Below are 10,448 nucleotides of genomic sequence, written 5' to 3'. Positions count from 1 at the left end.
GAGGAAAAAAGTGAATGAACCAGGTTATTGTATATATCTGAATGGTTAATACCTACCTAAGTCATCTCCAAAGTCATGGTAAAGCTCAGGAAATATAAGGAACTGTAACTTTTCTTTAGTAAATCCTGTGTAAGTAATTAAATTACTGACTACAGGACAATTAAATACTGACTATAGAAATTTGATTGTTTAGAAGAACCCAATCTAAGCACAAGCATTGAATCATGTATGTTGTTCACGAAATATTCATCACTAAAACACAAGCTTCCCATCCCTTTCTAAGGAATCTGACCTGTTTTAAAATTAGGTCACTGATGCCTCTACTACAGTTACTTTGAGATTTTAAAATAATATATTTTAAACATAAGTTTCTTGAAATGTAAATATATTCTTTAATTTCTCTAGTTTTAGTGTTTTAGTCTAAATTCCCCTCCTTCCAGACCTTATGCAAAATCTATATTCATTTTTAAAACTTAATTAACAAGGATTCCTGCATTATATGAAGGATATTTTTTCCTCTACCTCATCCCATTTCCATTTTCCTTTGATTTTTAAATCAAGATTCAAACCAAGTCTTACTCATTGATGAGCTAAATAAACTGTTCTCTAGCAAAGAGGATGCTTTCTAATTAGCTGTAGGATATGATTAACACATGCTCTGGGCCAGTAAGAATTGGATTTGCCAGATGCCAGCATCTGATAATCCAAGCAATATTAATGGTAACAGGCAGAAGAGTGAATGAAGAATAGGAAAAAGAGAAGAATGTCCTTACTTCAAGGGGATGAGGCTGTCAGCATTTAAGTGTGAAACTTTCTGACAACTTAGTCACTTGTGCTATTAAATATGTTAAAGCTTCCATTTTCAATATGCAAGTCTGTTAGAGCAAAAGGAACTGTGGAGGATTCTGCATCAATAACCATGTATTATGGCAATTAGTCCATGAAGTGCAAAGCTGCCATAGATATAAAGCATCTTAGCTGAAAACCAGAATCTTGGCTCTACGTCAAAGTTTAATTTTTGATAAAAGCCTACAGTTGGCTTCAGAATTTGTCTAGCACCAGGGCACCATGATAAAATGATATTATTTCTTATTAAGAAACCAGACCATGAAATACTTTAACTCTATCTCATTTTCATGAAGTTCCAATTTATCTAATCCAATTGCAGACACATGTACATGGACCCCAATGAAGATCTAAGAGCTTTTTGTGCTATTTGTAAGGTCCAAAAATAGAAAGCAGCATATTAGATTTGATTCTGAAATAAAAATACATTACTTACAAATAGAACAAAAAGTTTCATGTTTGACTAAATTCTTTCAGAAATATCTTGGGAGCGGAAATGTGATATAAAAAGGGGCATTGCAATTTTACGTGAAACAATCCCTAAGGCCCTTCACATCCATTTTACTTGATCTTTTTATCACAAATGGGGAAGTAATAGTTACTATGAATCCTTCAAAATATTCAGAGTTGCCTAGCATTCAAAGTAGAATAGCAGTATCAAAATGTGTAGGAAGCTTTATTAACTCTACCCCTACTAATGTGAAATCTATAAAAATGAATTTATTCAATTCACATCATGTCATTTGTGAATTCTGGATAATCATGAGGTTTTGTCCATATATATATAAACTTCAGTTAGGAGCACTGTAATGTAGGCAGTTATAATTCCAGTATTCTGCATAATGAACTAAGGATTATTCAAATTGAAAGATTTGAAAGTGATTCAACGTAAAAAATGATTGAAAGAACTTACAATGTTTGTCTTGAGGAAGAAAAGACTAGTTACACCATAATAGCCCTCTTCAAATATTTGAGGAACTTTTGCATGGAAGGAGCAGTGAGTGCTTAGGCACAGCTAAGAACAGTGGTGAAAGTTTGAAGCAAGGATCTGAGACTCAGGATGAACTATCCAATCTAATCAAGATGGGGTTGAAATATAGATTGCTTGAATGTGTTTCCCAACATCTTCATTTACTAGTTGTGTGAGCTTGGAAAAACTGCTTTACCTCTCTATGCCTCAAGTATGTAACCATAAAATGGGGCTGGACTTGCTAGCTAGTGGAGGCTTTGTGAGGCTCAGAGTTATTACTGCACGGTGGACAGAACTTTTGCCTACCATATGATCAGTCCACAGTAGGTGTTCCTATCTTTTATTATCATGCAATTTCATTTGACTACCTTAAAAATGAGAAAACCCCATCCTAGAGAATTTAGGGATTGTCCAAAGAACACCCTCCACTTTCTACAACCGTGTCCTGTTATCTTGTATAGTAGTGTTATGGTGTGAATTATGTCCCTCAAAAGATACACAAAGTCCTGACTCTCAATATCTAGGAATGTGTTCTTATCGGAAATAAGGTCTTTGCAGCTGAGCTCAAATTGAGATGAGGCTGGTGATTAGGGTGAGCCCTAACTCAGTATGACTGGTGTCTTTTTAAGTAGAAGGAAATTTCGACACAGACGCAGGAGGGGTAAATATCACATAAAGACACACAGATAAGGAGAAGGATGGCATGTGACCATGAAGGCAGAGATTGAAGGGCTGCAGCTGTGAGCCGAAGAATGCAGAAGAATGACTAGCCAACCACCAAAGCTAGGAAAAGGAAAGATTCTCTCCTATGCAGAGGGAGTGTGTCCAATATCAATACCTTGATATTGGACTTTTGGCCTCTAGAACAGTGAGAGAATAAATTTCTGTTGTTTTAAGCCATTCAGATTGGGTAGTTGGTAATAGCAACCTTAGAAAACGAACACAGGGATATTTAATAAACACCTGAAAAATGAGAACCTTGTTACCGGAAGGATTTGTGTAGAGACTAATACATCCATCAGTCAGGAAAGTTATGGGAAAAGCCCCACACCTGATGGGAAAATAGACTAAATCTATTCAGTGCAATGCTTTTTTGTTGAATGCTCAAAATTAGGGATATAATGATGAAGTCATTGGACTTGCCCATAATTATTTCATAGTTTAGATGATTTCTAAGGTTCTTATAAATCTAAAACACTTTCATTATTTTATGGTGATTAAAGTGTATTAAATGTAGAAAATCAAACAGCTTGTCCAAGTGCAAATACATTTAACAATAAAACAATACAAAAAAGTGCCCAGTAGAATTAGTTTGCTTATCAAGATAGAATTATTGATCCTAAAATAAAATACTAAGTTATTAAAATTGAATCTATAAATATAACTTTTCTATATCAGAGCAAGGTCCCTTCCAATACAAAATTTGAAACATGTCATTTTATAAGGTAACATTTACAATATAGTAAACAGTGTTTACAATGCACAGTTTATACCTATGCAAACATATTGTTTTACTGTTCATCCTTGTTTAAAGAAAAGATTTGTGTTTTCAAACTCTGTTAACTGGAAAATTGTACATACAGTATGGAGTAAAGTTCAGAATGTAAGTTTTAGAAAACTAATCATTGTAAATTAAACATGCTTTAACCTGTTTCATGTAGATTATTTTACTTTTCAATTTTTATCATGCAAATTTCAAAATATGCACAAAATTAGAAGGAATAATGGAATCAGTCCCCATGTACCCATCACCCAACCTCAACAATTATCAACATTGTAAAATATTTTAAATGGCCATTTTGATTATTCAACTATGGGCCCAACATCAAAATGATAAAAAACAAATTTTAATAAATTTGTTAATACTTCAGTATTCCCTTACAAAGAACAATGATGGACTCATGGTAGACTCCATATTTTCAAATTAATAATATTGATATAATTCAAGTGAGATTTTTATTTGCTTATATTATTTATCTATTTATTTTAGAGATATGACCTCTCGCTCTGTCCCCCAACCTAGAGTGCAGGGGTGTCATCATAGCTCACTGCAGCCTCGAGCTCCTGGCCTCAAGCAATCTTCCTGATCCTCCTGCTTCAGCCTCTGGAGTAGCTGGGACTGCAGGCATGAGACACCACATCCAGCTAATACTTTTTTTTTTTTTTTCTTCAGCTATGGGTCTTGCTATGTTGCCTAGGATTGTCTCAAACTCCTGAGCTCAAGTGATCATCCTGCCTCAGCCTCTCAGGTAGCTGAGACTATAGGTGTGCATCATTGCACCTTGTTTATTTTTGCATTTTAACACTGTAATGTAGAAAGTTAGGACAGACTGTAGAAAAGCTGGCATTGTGATTACATTCAAAGATCACTCACAAATATAATGCAGTTTTTCATCTTAGCAAAATGAAAGACTGTCTTTTTTAGGCAGGCACTTATTCAAAGTATGTTAAAATTATGTGGAACTTTTTTTAAAAAAACCTTTATTTTAGGGGCAGGGGTACATGTGCATGTTTGTTATATAGGTAAGTTATACGTCATGTGGGTTTGGTGTACAGGTTGCTTCATCACCCAGGTAATAAGCATAGTACCCAATAGGTAGTTTTTTGATCCTGTCCTTCCTCCCATCCTCCACTGTAGAGTAAACCCTGGTGCCTGTTTTTCCCTTGTGTTCTTACGTACTCAATGTTTAGCTTCCACGTACAAGTGAGAACATGTAACACTTGGTTTTCTCTCCCTGCATTAGTCGGCTTAGGATAATGACCTCCAGCTCCATCCATGTTGCTGCAGAGGGCACAATCTTATTCTTGTTATGTGGCTGCATAGTATTCCATGGTGTACGTGTACCATAGTTCTTTATCCAGTCTGCTGTTGCTGGAAATTTAGGTTGATTCCATGTCTTCGCTATTGCAAGCAGTGCTGTGATAATCATACGTGTGCATGTGTCTTTATGGTAGAATGTTCTATATTCCTCAGATATATACCCAATAATGAGATTACTGGACTGAATGGTAGTTCTGTTCTAAGTTCTTTGAGAGGTCTTCAAACTGCTTTCCACAGTGGTTGAGCTAACTTACATTCCCACCACCAGCATATGTGTTCCCTTTTCTCCCGCCAGCATCTGTTATTTTTTTTACTTTTCAGTAATAGCCATTCTGACTGGTGTAAGATGGTATCTAACTGTTGTTTTGATTTGCATTTCTTTAATTAGTGATGACGAGCATTTTTTCATATGCCTGTTGGCTGTGTGTATGTCTTCTTTTGAAAATCGTCTACGTCTTTTGCCAACTTTTTTAGTAAGTTTTTTTTTGCTTGCAAATTTAAGTTCCTTATAGATTCTATATATTAGACCTTTGTCAGATACATAGTTTGCAAAGATTTTCTCTCATTCTGTAGGTGTGCATCATTGCACCTTGTTCACTCTGATGATAGTTTCTTTTGCTGTGCAAAAGCTTTTTAGTTTAATTAAGTCCTATTTGTCAATTTTTGTTTTGTTGCAATTGCTTTTGGCATCTGCCATGAACACTTCACCAGGGTCTATGCATAGAATGGCATTTCCTAGGTTATCTTCCTGGGTAGTCATTGGTAATTTGATAGGAATAGCATTGCATCTATAAGTTGCTTTGAGCAGTATGGCCATTTTAATGATATTGATTATTCATATCCATGAGGAATAATTTTCTACTTGTTTATGTTTTCTCTGATTTCCTTGAGCAGTGTTTTGTAGTTCTTGAAACAAGACACTCTCATCATTCCTATTCAACATAGTACAGGAAGTCCTAGCCAGAGCAATCAGGCAAGAGAAACAAATAAAAACCATACAAGTAGAAGAGACAAAGTCAAACTATCTCTCTTCACAAACAATAAGATTTTATACCACAGTCTGCCCAAAAGCTCCTGGATCTGTTAGACAACTTCAACAAAGTTTCAGAACACAAAATCAATGTATAAAAATCAGTAACATTTTATACAGTAACAACATCCAAGTTGACAGCCAAATCAATAATCCAATCCCATTCAGAATAACTACACAAATAATTAAAATACTTAGGAATAGGCTGGGCGCAGAGGCTCACGTCTGTAATCCCAGTGCTTTGGGAGGCCGAGGTGGGTGGATCTCCTGAGGTCAGGAGTTCGAGACCAGCTTCAACATGGAGAAACCCTGTCTCTACTAAAAATACAAAATTAGCCAGGCATGGTGGTGCAAACCTGTAATCCCAGCTACTTGGGAGGCTGAGGCAGGAGAATTGCTTGAACCTGGGAGACGGAGGTTGTGGTGAGCCGAGATCGCACCATTGCACTCCAGCCTGGGCAACAAGAGTGAAACTTTGTCGCAAAAAAAAAAAAAAAAAAAAAAAAAAGGAATACAGCTGACCAGGGAGGTAAAGGATCTCTGTAAGTGGAACTTTCAAAAGGGCCATTATTTAAAAAAATCCCTCTTCCCTTCAAAAAATTGTTCATTAACTTTTTAGAAAAAAGTATGTGAGTTTCTATGTTTAAAAAAAATTATATTGAAAATTTTTCTCTATTATCAAAATTATTTTCAGGTTGCATAGTTTTCCATTGTATGAATCAATCCTTATTTGAGGATGTCCCTGTTGTTGGCTGTTAATTGTCTTTTCAGATTTTATCTACTATGTAGAATACTGTATTAGTCCATTTTCATACTGCTATAAAGAACTGCTTGAGACTGGGTAATTTATAAAGGAAAGAGGTTTAATTGACTCACAGTTCACCACGGCTGGGGAGGCCTCAGGAAACTTATCATGGCAGAAGGCAAAGGGGAAGTAAGCACCTTCTTCGCAAACCATCAGGAAGGAGAAGGAATGCAGAAGGACCTACCACACACTTATAAAACCATTGGATCTCGTGAGAACTCACTCACTATCATGAGAACAGCATGGGGGAAACCGCCCCTATGATTCAATTACCTCCACCTGGCCTGTCACTTGACGTGTGAGGATTATGGGAATTATGGGGACACAATTCAAGGTGAGATTTTGGGTGAGGATGAAGCCAAACCATATCAAACACTGCTATGAAAGTCTTTATACATAGATCTTTCATTGTATTGCTTATTATTTTCTTAAGATACGTTCCTGGAGGTGTAATTATAGGACCATTGACCATTATAAGGCTCCTAAAGCATTACGCTAAATTTCTTTTCAGAAGTGTTACAATACTTTCTCCTCTAACTACCACGACTCAATAGGTATTATTTTTAAAAAATTTAAGAGAAAAATCTATACTTTTTAATGTTTTAGTTCACAGTTTTAGAATACTAGTAAGATAGAACATTTTTTCGTGTAAATAGAACATTTGTATTTATAATATGTATTTATTTTTAAGTTTCTAGGCTACTTTTCTCTTGATGTTTTTTAAAATTATTGATTTATAAACAACATTTAGATAATAAAGACATTCACTCAAAGTGTTATTCTAAAGATATTTTATGAGTTTTTATTTATTTGCAAATCATGAAGTCATTGTATTGCCATCAAATTAGTATTCTATGGAATTACCTGTTCATGTGACTCCTCTGGAGTTCCTATAGTGGGTGGACCCTGAAGTTGTCTACTCAATGTCTATCTCACTCCCTCGCCTTCCAGCCCCACTACCCCTGCCCCAAGTGTGACATCTGAGTGATTGAGTGCCACCTCCCACTCCTGGGACAGCCCTGAAGTGTCTAACTCGATCACAGTTGTCTCATCCTCCTTTCCAGTGATTGCTTCAGGAATCTAGATCTGAGTCAATAAGGACATTGATCTGATAGGAAGAGTTAGTTGTGGAAAGAAAAGTCTCAGGTGAATTAATTTGAGCAAGTGAGATGTGAGTGGGAGTTCCCTGGAGGCACTTGGAATTGATTCCTGAGTCTTAAGAGTGATATACACACTTTGGGAGGCCAAGGCAGGCAGATTGCCTGAGGTCAGGAGTTCACGACGAGCCTGGGCAACATGGTGAAACACTATCTCTACTAAAATACAAAAAATTAACTGGGTGTGGCAGCGTGCGCCTGTAGTCCCAGCCACTCGGGAGGCTGAGGCAGGAGAATTGCTTGAACCCAGGAGGCAGAGGTTGCAGTGAGCTGAGATCGTGCACTTCAGCTTGGGTAACAGAGTGAGACCCCGTCTCAAAAAAAAAAAAAAAAAAAAAACAGTTGCATACAGGGAGACCATTTCCTTTGCCCTGCATGCTGGACTCTGTGGTTGTGAAATCTGCAACAGCAGAAGCTCTTTAATGTCCAGTATGAGGATAGAGCCAGGATATAGCAAGGAGCCAGGATGGAGCTTCACGCAGCATTGTCATCCCCATAGTCCATCTGATAGTTGGACCTCCAGGTACTAATACATTCCTCAGTGTTTAAGCTTGAGTTGGATTTTCTATTACTTACAAGAAAGTCTTCTAAATAATATTAATATTACCCATTAAATATCATTCATATGTTTACCTCGGTATTCAAGGCCAGTCTTATTTCTACTATTATACTTCCTGATTTATTTCCTGTATACTAGCCATGTTATGTTAGAATACTTACTACACCTTCATGTTTTGATTGTCTAAAATGTGGTTCCTCAATTATATGTTACAAAAGATTAATTATTCTTGAAGTTCCCATTCCAGTCTTACCTCTTTTATAGAGTGGCCCATGATTACTTTAGCTGGAACTAATCACATGCACCTTTAAATTATGATACCATTAATTATATTTTTTTTCATTCGTTCATTTTCTTTTTTATTCAATGCCTGTTGTTTGTTCCTTGAGAACAATAGTATCCTTTTATTTTCACATCTCATATAACGTTTAGCAACAAGTAACCTATATATTATTTTCTACTTGTCAAGGATTTCCATACATTTTAAAAACTTTCTGTGATATGAGTGTAGCTGCTTTCTAGCTTCTGCTCTAGTTCTTAACATCACAATTCCTTTCAATTAGTTAACTCATTCATTCATTCATTCATTCATTCAATAAATAGTTACCAATAGGCCATGATGTACTAGTTACTTAGCTGTGTGCTAAGTGTCCAAAATGAATAAGGCACCATTTCTTCTCTTTAGGAGCTCACAGTGTAATAAGTGAGGCAAATGTGTCAACTGCTAATGTAAGAAACCCTGAAGTCTATGCTATTCCGCCTCACTGCTAAGGGCCACTAATCTCTCATAAATTACCTCTTTAACCTATTGGTTTTTCTTTCCCTTTCCTCCCAATATATTTATGTCAGTAACTATTAAACTTACATCTATAGCCCCGACCTCTCTCCTGAACTCCAGACACAAACAGTGTATTCAACATTTCCAACTGGATGTCCAATAGACACTGACCATTTCCAATTAGAACTCCTGAATCTTCATTCTCCCAACCCCAAACCTGCCCCTTTCTAGTCTTTTGTATCTCAGCAAATGGTAATTTTACTAATTTAGTTGCTAAGGCCAAATATCAAGCCAATTTTGACTTCTCTCTTTCTTATATGCGTTATATCTAGGAAGCAAATCATGTTGACTTTACTTTCAGAGTATATTATGCTTTTTATCACCACAATGCTCATCCAGTCCTGGAGTGAGAATAAAGCACCCCACATGTTTCCTGCTTCAACTCCTGATGCCCATGGTCTTTTCTCTACCCAAAGACCAAAGAAGTTCATAAAAAAATAAAAAGCTCAAATTACTTTTCATCTTGAAATGGTTTAACTGCTTTCTATATCCCTCAAAATATAATCTAAGATCCTTAACTTGCTTGAAAGGTCCTAATCTGACCTCACGTTATCATCAGATCTCATTTTCTTACTGTTTGCATGCTGCTTTTTTTTTCAGCAACCAGCCTCCTTGCTCATCCTTGAACAGAGCAAGCCCGAGCCTTTGCTGGGGCCATCTTCCTGGAATAATTTCCTAATATCCTTGCAACTTACTTTCTAGCTTTATTCAGGTCTCAGCACAAATATCAGCTGATTACATATGTCCATGATCATTCTGTCTAAAACAGCATCTCTCCTCCCTCCTGATCAATATGGTCTGCTTTATCCTGCTTAGCAGTTATCATCAATAGAAGGGTATATATAATTTTTAAATTTTTCTGTATTCTCTTATAAAAAATATAAGCTCTGTAAGAATAGAGACTGTGACTGTGAAACCATCCTTATAAACTTTATAAAATTGATCAGGAGGAAGGGAGGGGAGAAAAGAAAATAAGCCAAGCTTGCAGCACACTCAGCATTGATCTTTAGGCAGCTGGCTCTCTGACCTGCGTCCTCCTAGCTGTTTGGTCCTCATAGCTGTTTGATTCTATTGCCTCGGAGTCATGTAGCCCTGTTACAAGATTAGAGTTCTCCATAACTGTTTTGCAGGTGACAACTTGAACGTTATAAATTATGAAGTTTTCCATTTGAGATATTCTTTCAAGGCCTGTGTACCAGTGAAACTACTGACGTCAGCTGGTCTGAAGGACGCCATGAGAATCTGACTCACTAAAGAATGAAGTTTCCACATCCTGATGATTTCATCCCTCTTTCCCCAACCAATGACCTCAATTTACCAGACTTTCGTCCTCTATGATTACCCCAGCCCCTCTGGGAGATGGATTTGAGGGTCTCCTCCCATCTCCTTGGTTGACTCCTGTGATCATTCAACTCTACCTCT

This window comes from Macaca thibetana, chromosome 17 (genome assembly GCF_024542745.1).
Source record: "Macaca thibetana thibetana isolate TM-01 chromosome 17, ASM2454274v1, whole genome shotgun sequence".
NCBI lineage: Eukaryota > Metazoa > Chordata > Mammalia > Primates > Cercopithecidae > Macaca > Macaca thibetana.
Note: the sequence above shows the minus strand (reverse complement) of the source record.